Here is a 12,708-nt window from a genome sequence, read left to right on the forward strand (position 1 = left end):
ATCCACAGTTGAATATTCTGTTTCTTTCAACTCACCTATTTGTTTTCATATTCAAAACAATTATGGCACTCTTGGAAGTATGTCAATCATATGCTCTAGGATGAATTTATGGAATATCAAAAGAAGAAAAGTATTTAATCTCAATCACATGAAAATTTGTCTAGTATGCACTTAGTGGTATGTTTCGATGTGAGTTTGAATGACCCTCGAAGAATACAGTATTGTTCGATAGCAGCAGTCTTTAGTGGGATATTGACTGTTGCCATTATAATGGGACTATTTTGTGAAAACTTTTTTGAACATGGGTTTATGGGAAATCTGGACTTTTCAAAATAGAATGTTGATTTTAATGAAGTATCTTCTTATTATAAGAGCTGGGTCAAAGTTCAGTAATTTGTAATCAAATAGAAGAGTTGAGGTGAGCTTATTCAAATAACTTCATTTTCAAACTAAGTTGGCTAGTACTTCAATTCTAAAATCTGAGAACTTGACATCATAGTAAATATTCATTTCCGTTGTTTTTTTTTTCCACAACAGAACAGAGTTGCATTTAGCCAAAGTACCCAATTTTTCGAATTTCACCGATAATTTTTTTTTTTAAGATCAAGTTACTCGAAAACGGCGCTTTGTAGGAGAAAATATGAAGAATACTTTCATTCTTCAAATTAGCCAAATATTGTTCAATGAACGTTCAAATTATTTTTAAGAGTTGGGTTGTTCGAATTTCTGGTATTTTTATGTGATGTAATGTTCATAATGAAGAAACTGAAAGATGTGTAGGGAATCTTGTGTTCGGATAAGATGTATCACATCAAGGAAAAGCTATATCCCAAATTCCATTTCCTTCAATAGAACCATTTACGAGATATAGCTGAAAATCACATTTTTTTATCGATTTTCAACAGCCTGTATCTTTGTAACCGGGCCGAATCGGAAAAAACTATAAAGGAAAAAAGTGTTTCTTTTGACCTCAGGAATCTTCGGTTGAAATATATGTACAAGTCAAAGACTCACCCTGTATAACCATTTATCAAATGCAAATTTAAATGCATATTTTTTATATTTTATATAAATAATTTATACTTCTTCAATGCATATCTATTCAGAGCTTATTTATCATAATCTTTTAATTTAATTAAATTCCATTGCTTTTAACGAAAGGTTCAAATCCTAATTCATAAACCATTGGCTTACTGCTATAAATTAAATTCATGTGGCTTGATAATTATTAGATCCATTAATTTTGAAGGCTATGAATCGGAGAATTGAATGACAATAAATTGAGCACTCTTTTTGAAAATGAATTAGACATTAATTTGACTTCCTCTAGAGGGACATTCTATGGTAATAATTATTAATCGATATTTAACCACTATCCTCATTTTCTACGAATCCAAATATATAGTTATAATATTCAATTACATGTTGATATAATTGCTATTCTGTTTCACCAAAGACACAAAGAATTTGATTCTTCGGTTTATTTTAAATTGATTCTACAGGATGTTTTTCCACCAACTTTATATAGAATAGATGCTCTGCAATAAATTACAATTTTTTGTTTCTTAATGGTAATCGGCATTTCTGGCAATAACTTCTTCATGATATCGGATTCACAGAACAAGATTTATGTGCTAAATAATATGTGGCGCCACTAAGATGAAACCAAATATTTTCACTATTGAATCACTTCTTAGGTTCGCAATGTTTCGAAATTTTCCAGAATTTACAAAAAATAAATATTTTCTCGCAAATTCATGTTGTTTCAATGATAATCTGCATTCGTTCATTGTTCATTACATTTCAAATACCAAAAATCTAGGTTACGTCACTTGAAGTCTTTATTAATTCAACGTCATCTAATTCGTCGACGAAGGTATCAATCATAATCATTTATAATGTATAGATGATACACTTAATCATTTTAATAATATGGACACTAAATTGACTATAATTATAAGCGAATTTAGCCTGTAGCAAATTTGGTCCTGAACAAAAAATAATAACATGGGTTAAAATGACCATTGGAATGTGTTTTTTTTGGTAGACTAATGACCAGAAATTGATAATCGAATAAATAAATATTATTTATGACGGTGAAAACATTGGAAGAATAATGATGAAAATTAGTACTCTAATATCAATTCAGGAAAATTACAGAAAATATTTTATCCACATTTGTGATCAATGAGATGATCAACATCAATTTTGTCCATCTTCTGCATTATTTTCATATTCCGTTTCAATAATTTCGGATATGACTTAATTCTCCAAATTATATTGTCGTTTCCACTGGTTGGCTTCAATGCAACAATTATTTTCATAACAGTTTCTAAACAGAATGAAGCAACCGAATAAATATGAAGGTGCTTACTTTCTGTAACAGTATTACAATGAAATACAACGGTTGCAACTTTTTTACCAGTCTTGCTAAATGATTGGATTCACTTCACAGCATTGCGTTGTCTTTGGTGAATTATCGGGCATAAAACTAATTTCAATGGTCGCGTAGAAATACTGGAAAACGTTTACGTCAAGTAAACAACTGAAGTGGTGATGATATAATTGAAAATTTTGAAGAGAATACAAAAAAGATTATTATATAAATTAATTTACTGAAAAAATGTGATCTACCCCACTAAGAATCTAGGTGTATGGTGGAAATTGTATTTTTTCAAGATATGAATAAAAAATGCAAGAAAGGAATTGGTGTCAAGAGTTTTGAGCGCTCGTCTATTCATGCACTTTTTTTGTGGGTTATTACAGAATATAGACAGATTGTGGTTTTTGATGATAAAAGATTATTGGAAATATTGGGTTCAATATTGAATGAATTTTGCACGAAATTCAGAACTGTTCAATAATTGTTATTTTATTTCTACACACAAAATATCAATACAATCAAATCTGATGCAGATGATTTTTTCTTGAATTTTCTCTGATTCTGGTAACGTGATTAACATAAAGTTTTCCATGGACTTTTAAACTATTATTTCACATCTGAATGCTTCCAATCGAATTCGAAGTTTTGCATTTACAAGGGACACAAAATTCCCAACGGTTATACCTACAGAATAACTACACTGCGCAAAAAAATTAACGCACATTATGGAAATCTCAAATTTATTCTACAACTGAAGGTGTTCTCAAAGATAATTACTTTTATCAGAATTATGCATGCCTATGTTATCCACTTTCAACGTTTTTCTTCAATACAGATGTTTTTTACCAGCAGGAATAAAGAAAGATGGGATTATCAGATTTTCAATGTATTGGCTCCATTCTGAAATCAGTTGTTCTCGATCAATTCTAGTGATCAATAGTTTTTCTTTCGTTTGATTATCTACTCTCGATCGCTATGCAACGCGAAACACGCAATTTGACCCAAGAGGAATGTGCCCAAGCGGTAGTTTTGCGAGAAGAAGGGTGGACATACACAAATATTGCAGAAAGGTTTGGAGTTTCCCATACAAGTGTGTCCAGAATGTTGCAGCAATTCAAGGAGACAGGTATGAATGTCCGAAGACCAGGACAGGGTAGACCACGGGTAACAACTGCCATTCAAGAACGTTACTTGAGAGTTTCTTCGTTGAGACAACGGTTTGCAACCGCTCGCCTCCTTCAAAATCAGCTTGAGCAAACTCATGGGGTGCAAATTAGCACTCAGACAATAAGAAATCGCCTCAGAGAATATGATTTAAGGCCTCGTGTCGCGGCAAGAGGCCCAGCTCTTACCCCAGCCCATCGAAGGGCGCGTTTGGATTTTGCGAGCATATCCATTGGGAAGAGGCTGATTGGGAAAGAGTTCTCTTCACAGATGAGTCTAGATTCTGTATCTACCATTGTGATCGACGTTCCCTTGTATACAGACGTCCACATGAAAGATATGCTCAGTGCAATTTCCTGAATACTATTGGTTTTGGGGGAGGATCAATTATGATATGGGGTGGAATATCTTTGACTGCTCGCACAGACCTAGTGGCCGTTGATAATGGAGCTATGAATGCTGATAGGTATATAAGGAACATTCTTGAAGAGCATGTAGTGCCATTTGCCCCATACATTGGTGAAAATTTCATTTTTATGGACGATAATGCCAGACCTCCTCGTGCGCGCATCGTTCAAGAGTACCTTGAAGAGGTTGAAGTCTCTCGAATGGAATGGCCAGCAAGAAGTCCAGATCTCAATCCGATTGAGCAGGTTTGGGACAACCTCAATAGAAGGCTGAGAAGTTCAGAAAATCATCCAGCTACTCTTAAGACTTAGGAATTCAACTCAGAGAAATCTGGGAAGGATTAGATCAGAACATTTTGAGATCACTCATTTTGGGTATGAAACGTCGTTGCCGAGCTGTAATTAACGCAAGGGGTGGAAATACCAAGTATTAAATCACTTATCAGCATTCCAGTATTTTGAAAATTGTTTATTTCTCTTCTTTCACATGAGATTCGGTGAAATCCTGAATTTTTCTTCCATTTAATGTGTCTTGTTTCGTTCAAAACCTTCCCGAGAGAACATAAAAAATAAGTTATAAAGTCAATGTAGAGTTAACTTTCATTGAAATTGAGATTTTCAGAATGTGCGTTAATTTTTTTGCGCAGTGTAGTTTAGCCATCAAGATCAACGTGGCACTCTAGATCCGGACCTAACTTTTCATTACGAGATGTGTCACACTGTGATATGAGTTCAAATAAAAAATCGATTAACATAGATCTTACATCTTTAAATTCGGTAATAGAAATGAGGAACATAAAATAACAAATATATGAAAAAGAATTATTTAAGTGACATTAATTTATAAGTGAAGATGAAGAAAATAGATATTTCTATCATCATATTATTAGGTTCACTACAAATTTCTTTTTCAAGAGATATTTATATTTTCAATTAAATGTTTTACGTTAAATATTCATAATATTTTTTGTTGTCTACTTGGACCGTTCTTCGTTCGAAAGTTATTTGTTGTCACATATATCTCCAAAAGGAGAAATATAACAGCTATTGACTCCTGAGAATCGATTCAATACGTTTTACATAATTCTAAACATTCGCCACACAAATCTCCATACGTTTCCCTGACTTCCTCAAGTGACAAAATTTATGTTTGCACATAGCATTACCATAAAACAGATTGGTACCTGTATTTAACACTCGTAAATTTCAAGTATACGTTTTCGTCCAACGGTTTACAAAGTTCTCGAACAATATGAATTTTGTATATGGTCATTTGTCACGAGACGTATTAAAATAACAAAATATAGCGTTCAAGGCGAGGATACCAGAAAAATTGTATTGGAAGGAACCGGTATGATTTCTAAATTATTCGTAGCAAAATGACGATATTCAGTCGCTCAGCGTGTATGAATTCTGAATTCGACCTTGGAGATGTTTAAAACCTTAAAACGCGAGAGTTGTGAAAGATAATGATCTGTACCTCAAGGCTCTTTGTTTTGGAATATGTTGAGGAATGGAATTAAGTTTATTATACCCATTTTTCAACACCGCTTGAAATCATAAGGACGATTGTTTTTATGATAAATAGTTCTAGTTCTTGAAATTCCAAATGGTTCGTTAATTTCACCGAGTCCAGTTTTTTATTCCACTGAATATATTAAGAGGAATATTTTAATATTTCTCTAATAAAAGTTTCAAACATAATATGAATAATAATTCAATAATTCATAAAACAAAGCAAAACATTAAGAAAATGACTTTCTGTACAATACTTATGTTCACATAGAAAGGATAGTCTTCTTCTTCTACAAATATATGCACAGCATATTGACTGGAACTCCCTTCAAGGATACAATAAAATCCTAATTCTGAAACAGGAGGGAGAAAAACTCAATGAATAATTTTATGGTTGATTGCCTCATTTATTTGACGGAATTTGATTTTTAAATTGCTGTGAAAATACTATACAACTTCGCTTTTTTATTCTACAAATACAGTCATACCATGACTTTTTTTGATGAATATAATTTCTGATTATAACATGCAGAAAACGTGACTCTTTTACTCTTTGTAAAAATAATAATGCAAAAGGAAGTTAAGTACTGATAATTCAATGTTTCTTCGATCTTTTAGAAGATTTCACTTTCAATAGGCAAAGGCTCAAGTTTCTTTTCATAATTTTTTCAATATCGTATTGGTCAACAAATACCTATATGTGCTTCACCTTATCAATATTCTACATGAGTTAAATTTTGTCTTCATTGAACATAATTTCTTTGGGTTTTTTGTTCTGATCTGGACTATGTATTTTCCTTCTATCCCTATCCTACTCCTGATATTGTATTCGTATATATGTGCCTTTATTAGTTTTTATTTACTCTCCGAGTAAATGAATTTTGATATATGAAATGTAATAATTTATCTTTTTAAATTTGAAGCAATGTTTTCGCTTTTATCCTTTATTGAGTTAATAAAATAACACATATTTGACTTTCCATGTAATTTGATGCTTTTAAAACACTCTAGTAATAATACTTGCTGAATTTTGTTGAATTGATTCTTTATGATCATTGTTCAATGCTGTGTTTTATGCTTTTCGGCTTTCAGCTGAAATTCTCTTATACCATAGCTATATTGACTATTCTGTGTATACCTACGTATACCTACTGTTTTAAGCTGACAATTTGTGGCAATATGGGTGATTTGAGTGAAACGTATGGTATCTATTATCTGTATTTATTGGTTTGCGGTAAATCGATGAATTCAGCATCATCATTACACCATGAAACTTTTTGAAATTCAACATAAATGATACATAAATTATAATGTGAGGAATACGATAGTGAAAACTGTATTGTTTGAAAACTTCGAGAATCTAGTGTTTCTTTAAGTTAAAATACTGATGACATTTTTGTTTCAAGGATACCTACTTTTTGATCAGCGTTTTCCTCATGCCAAGATAATATGAAATGACGTTTTCTGCAGGCAGTAGTAAAACCTTTCGGAATTACCAGTTTAATTTGGATTCCAAGAATGCTGAGAACACGTTCACATATCTCTTTAATTTCACATTCTCTAGTTTTATTGATGAATGTTGTAAATTCTTCACCTTGTTCATAAATGCGCAGACAAAGTATATTCTTATATAACACACAACTAATCCAAATCAATACAAACAGAAGAGTGGTTGATTATTACATTCTGGTTGAAGATTTTTCGACTTTGAAAAGATGCTAATCTTCAATTTGATGATTCGATATCGAATTAGTTTTGATATTCATGAATATATTTCCGCAATAATTTCACTAATCGTATGCACTATTAAACACTATAAGTTGAAACCACGATTAGATTGTGATAAGCATAAACCACGAATGTCAACACGTTTTATAACAATTTATTCTAACACTTCTAACGCAATATTTTACTGATTTTGACATGTTGGTGATTCATTTGAGATATGACCATTGACTGCGTCCATAACTTCAGAAAGTTGAGAATATTCTGTGAATCTAACGGTATATTTTTTTGAACCCTGTCAGAGAAAAATATTCAAGGTCACTGGTTGCAGTTCTGTAAGACTTCCCTACCCAGAAACGCCTCGTCTGGACAGGACTATCAATATTATATTTCCTGGGCTTCAGTTACTTGCGATTGGACCTCAGCCTGTTTCATACTTATTGATATGTATAGATTGTAACAACCGCTCGAATCACAATAGGTCATCAAAATTCACGTTATACACATCAAGTATAAATCAATTTATTTATTGTAGACTGATGGCAATAACGACTCCAATGATTTATATTGAAAATAGTCAATAGGTTTCTTAGAAATGGCATATGCAATCATATTTTATTGACTGTTGCAACGCGATTCAAAGAAACGATAGCTCGAGAACTATAGAACTCACGTCTTTCATATTATAACACTATAAAATAAGAACATCGAAATTTTCTGCATTTGTGGTTCCACATCTGATTGATTACTTCCACAGGTGAAACTGTTTGAATGAAGAACATATTAACAATAATTCATTGATTTTGTATCAGAATTGTATGTGCAATCAACTTCAAGGAATTATTTTATTTTTAGAATAATTTCCCAGATTAAATATTGATCTTTCAATGGTTCATATGAAATATCTCGATAAATTTTTTGAAGAATACGACTGCTTTGTTTTATGTATTCAGTTCTTCCTGAATTCATTTTAAATCATGATAATAGTTATATTATCTATATATCTACCAAGTTTCTGTTGAAATATTTTGATATACTTAGTATCCTCTTCTGTAGTACCAAATGCGTTGAGTATAGTGGGATGATGCGTTATCGTAGAATAAAATCCATGAGTTTTCTTCACACAAATCTGGTGTATTCTGACACATTTGTTCTCTTATGTACAACATAAGGGACAGATAATATTCTGTAATCACTTTATAACCTTCTGGCCAGAATGTCAAGAGTGTAGGATACATCGACAATCGGGAAAAGCTACCACGTGTTTTTAATGAATTACATTAAGCTTCATGTGGAATGTGAGTGTTAGGGATAGTTCTTATAAGAATAACGAATTTTGTCAGAGCTTTTGAAAGCATTTCTTAAATAATAAATTCACAGTAACTTATTTTTGATAAAACGTATATATGCCTACATAATATACCTGGTATTTTTTTATTAGTTGCTTCATTTCATGTTGAAAAATCTGTACTGAAACTGTGAAGTGAAAATCAACGAGCTCTAAAAAGGGTGTTAACTCATAAGACTCAAATTTGCAAGTTTCATCAAAAGAAACGAAATGTTTCATAAAATTTAAATCAAACGACGTAAGTTATCAGATTTGTCACTTTAGGTGTGTTTATTTGTGTGTCATGTCTGAATATTTCCTTGTGTACACTACATGTGATTTGTGAAATATACTCACAATCCTTTCTGCTCATTTTTGTGATACTTATTAAGCTACATTTTAGGATTTTTTGAAGACTATGTATGGGTGTATGTAATTATTTTCATTAGCAAGTATCTTAAATGACTGAAGTTGATCAAATACAGGTCTTATCGTGATTCCCAATTAAATTGTGTTATATCTAATGTTTCTTTCAGAATGGTAACCTTTCAGTACATTACATTTCAATCATTTCATCATATATCTGATTATCATTAGCTCAAAGATTAACGCATCATAAAGCAGTATCTTTTTTATCTCTTCCATTGAACTTGTTATCAACACTTATGGTTGCTGCCAATAATCCATTCACTTCATTATTTTCTAATCATTAACTTGGGTCTGGACCATCTGGAGATAATACCGTTGACAAAATCCAAACCATTATTCAAGATAAATCCTCTGTTTACTTCATTATTTTCCACCAATTTCTGATTCCTTTCGTTTAGTCGTGAGTTCGTGAATTCTGTATATCATCAAATCTTCTCTGTGAGAAATTGAACTGTTTTAAATCCTAGGAATTGTCATGGCCAGAAGAAAAATACTTACCTATATTCTTCATTAATCTTCAAAGATAACCTACAAATGGAAACAATAAAAACGATTGGTGAGATGCAAATGAAAACAATGGTGTGATGAAAAGTATTTTATTGTTCCGAATGATATGTTTACAATTGCTCCCTGAATGGAATGAAAAAGAAATGATCAGAACGGAGTATGTTCCAGGAATAGCGATATGGTTAGGTAATCACAAAAGCCGGCTTTCCGATATAGTAGCCAGTAAACAGCAACAAATCCAGTGTACAAACAGTTGAATCAATGAAAGTCAACGAGGTATTCGCGGTGACACAAGATATGGGTTGAGGCAGCCGCGAATAGATTAGGAAAACGCATTACAACACGCATCCAAGAGACACATGACCGAGATGACAACCTAACGAGAACAGCGACCTACTGAATAGAAAGTTACTTACAGTTGTGGAAAAGTGAACCATTAATCCATTTCGAGGTAAAAACCGATCATTTCATCCACCCACACTCGATCGAACACCGTCTGTGTGCCCCTGAAGAGCACCTTAAAGGTACGTGTAAATAAACGAGGGGGTTAAACGGTTGAAATATGACTAAACGAACGCAAGGCTCGCGACCGTGCACGATCGTGACGAAAGACAGACTGTCGACTATCTTCGTGCGCAATCTCGCCGTCACAACGTTGTAGCAATGGTTGCCGGGCTTGCGCGTACGCTGGGTTCGTACGCACGCTATGCCTCCTCAACTATGATCGAGCGGTGTCGGCGTTTCTGCTTGCTTTTTGTTCGGAGTTCGGAGATATTCTCGATCTCGAAAGGGTGACTTCGTTTAATTGATGCGTGGGTGATTGTTTAGGGTAACAGAAGGTGCGCACGCAGTGACTGGATTGATTTCACGTTTCAGTCACACATGGATGTCCGACGGAGTGTTCTGAATCCACTGGGGAGTTATTACTGTAATTGCAATCCGAAAAAAAAACATTGAGTTTTATTGAATGGGCCTGAGTTTGGAGTATTCGAGCATTCCGCATCCCTTCAATTTCTAGGGAGCGAGGATGAGCGTGCAGGGCCCACTTTAGATTTTGCCGTATCCGCAAATTTTAGTTTGCCGAATTCCTAGAAGAATGCATGGAACATTTTTTTGAATTTCAACGAATGTCACGTGATTTTTATAACAAATTAACTAGTGTTGAGCGTGGGCGTATTCGAATTCAAAATAATGGTTCATCCGCTTATCCGAATTGTTTTACTCAATCTTAAGAAAAACAAAATGTTTAAGCGTTTTATAAAGTCGAAACTCAGCAGAAGATCCTGAAACCGAAGGGGCTCTCTAGAGGTGCGGCGAATATTGGAGGGCAGCATTTTCTACTTTTTCCAACGAATTTGAATTCCAAGAAGAATATATTTAACAACTTTTTCATTGAATTAACTTGTGTTGGACGTAGGGGCATTCGAATTTAATGAAATAATGTTTCATCTCTATAATCCGATAGTTTTCTTCAATCAAGGGGCTTCAAGGGTTTCATATAGGGTGAGTGCAACGCACCAAACGCCAGGTGCGTATTAAACACGTGAAAATAAATTTAAAAACCCATATGTTCTTATGAGATTCTTATTTGTTTTCGAAATATAGCGTAATTACAAACAAAATTTCCTACATTAACAAGTTTTAATTATAGCGCCGGCCGTTTTAATAAATGTTCAAAAATACCGCCATTAATCTCTAAACACATTCTGTTTTGTTACAAAGGGCTCTTTTTGTTTTTTTAAGTGATTCATGTCTTTCTTTGACAAACAAAAACAAACATTTCTAATGCATATTCTAAATTTGAAAAGAAGATGTCTGGCATTTTATAAGACTTGAATCGTACAAACTCGATAATAAACGCGACAATACAGGTCAGAACAATAAATCGGACATAACAATCGGTTCCTCAGCATTTGAGATAAGAGCAGTAAACTTTTCAAAATAATTCAATTACGCTATAATTTGAAAAAAAAAAGCGAATCGAATAAGAACATATTAGTTTTTCAAAATTATTTTCAGTTATAATATCACAAGAGCAAAGATAATATTCGATTATACACCGATTCACGATACGTAGTTCGCGAATCTTCACGAGAGCGCAGCCCGAGTGGTGTTTCGCGAACTACGTTGAGTGAGGAGGTTCGTATAATCAAAAAATAAAGTCTATGCTCGAGTTGGCATTCGTTACAATTATATAACGAATAATTTGAATATCATTAACCAACGTCCAAGTATGTTACTATGGAAATTATCACAATATGGCAGGAGGCGAAACACCAACACCACTTATCAATAGGCCGTAGCTATGGGAAACTCACGGATTTTATTGGTTCATCAGAACATGAGTTCTATAATCACGTGTATAATACTCACCTCGAGTTTGGTGCGCCCCTCCCGACTCACCGTGTATAGTCGAAACAGCAGAAAAACCTGAAACTGCAAGGCCTTCTCTAGATGGGCGGCAAATATTAAAGGATGAAATTTTCTACTTTTTCCGAGAAATCTGGAGTCCTACAAGGAAATTCTCTCATCTTAAATATTCTTGCATCAAGAATGTCTGCAACATCTACTTGTTTATTGTTTTACCTAGGATTGGGCGTGGGCGCTTTCAAATTAAATATTATAGTTCATCCGCATCATTCGATTATTTTATTTAATCTTAAAGAAGAAAACGGAATGTTCAAGCGTTTTTTATAAAACGCTTGATTGCTGATTGTCGACTTTATAGTCGACAATCAGCAAAATCTGAAACCTGAATTGAATCCATATACCCAGTGCATCATTCGTTAGAATTCAGTAATGCACGTGTATAGTGAATGCCCTTTAAATTTTTGATGCTTCAATTATAACATTTATTTTATTATTACATATATTCTATAATTTAAATTCATTTATGTTCTTCCTTTCAGCTTTTCATTGAAGGAATAACAAACTTTTCTTTCCCTTGAAGACTTTTTATAAAAAGCGTTGAGTTGTCCCACACTTAATCTCTGAATATATTTCACCAGTTACAAATCACCCTCTCCCGCTTTCGCTCAGAACAAAACCCCAAACTTGCAAGGATGCAATTTTGTCTTGTAATTTTTGCCGGGGCGTCAGAAACGCTAGAGCGGGCCCTGGAGCCTGCTTCATAGGAATACGGAAACCACTCGTGTAACTAGTGAAATGGGAGGAACAAATTAAAAATCTGCAATACAGCGAGCTCCCACACTTTGATTTGATGATTCAATTGGCTCTGAAGCCCAGCAGTC

At 33.5% G+C, this 12,708-nt stretch overlaps 1 protein-coding gene across 2 annotated transcripts in view; it reads right to left on the minus strand.

Moving 5' to 3' along the window:
- Nucleotides 1-10,087, minus strand: part of LOC123680800 (ecdysone receptor) — a 244,822-nt gene extending 234,735 nt beyond the window's left edge. Inside the window, exons 1-2 of one of the 2 annotated variants that reach the window (XM_045618899.1) lie at nt 9,874-10,087; nt 9,449-9,478 (exon numbers count right to left, since the gene is read on the minus strand). The gene's annotated coding sequence lies outside the window, so the exon portion shown is untranslated. The remainder of the gene's footprint in view (nt 1-9,448; nt 9,479-9,873) is intronic. The other variant, XM_045618897.1, reaches the window with a different exon arrangement.
- Between the last annotated feature and the right edge of the window lie 2,621 nt (nt 10,088-12,708).

The sequence above is a fragment of the Harmonia axyridis genome, chromosome 5, assembly GCF_914767665.1.
Source record: "Harmonia axyridis chromosome 5, icHarAxyr1.1, whole genome shotgun sequence".
Taxonomy (NCBI): domain Eukaryota; kingdom Metazoa; phylum Arthropoda; class Insecta; order Coleoptera; family Coccinellidae; genus Harmonia; species Harmonia axyridis.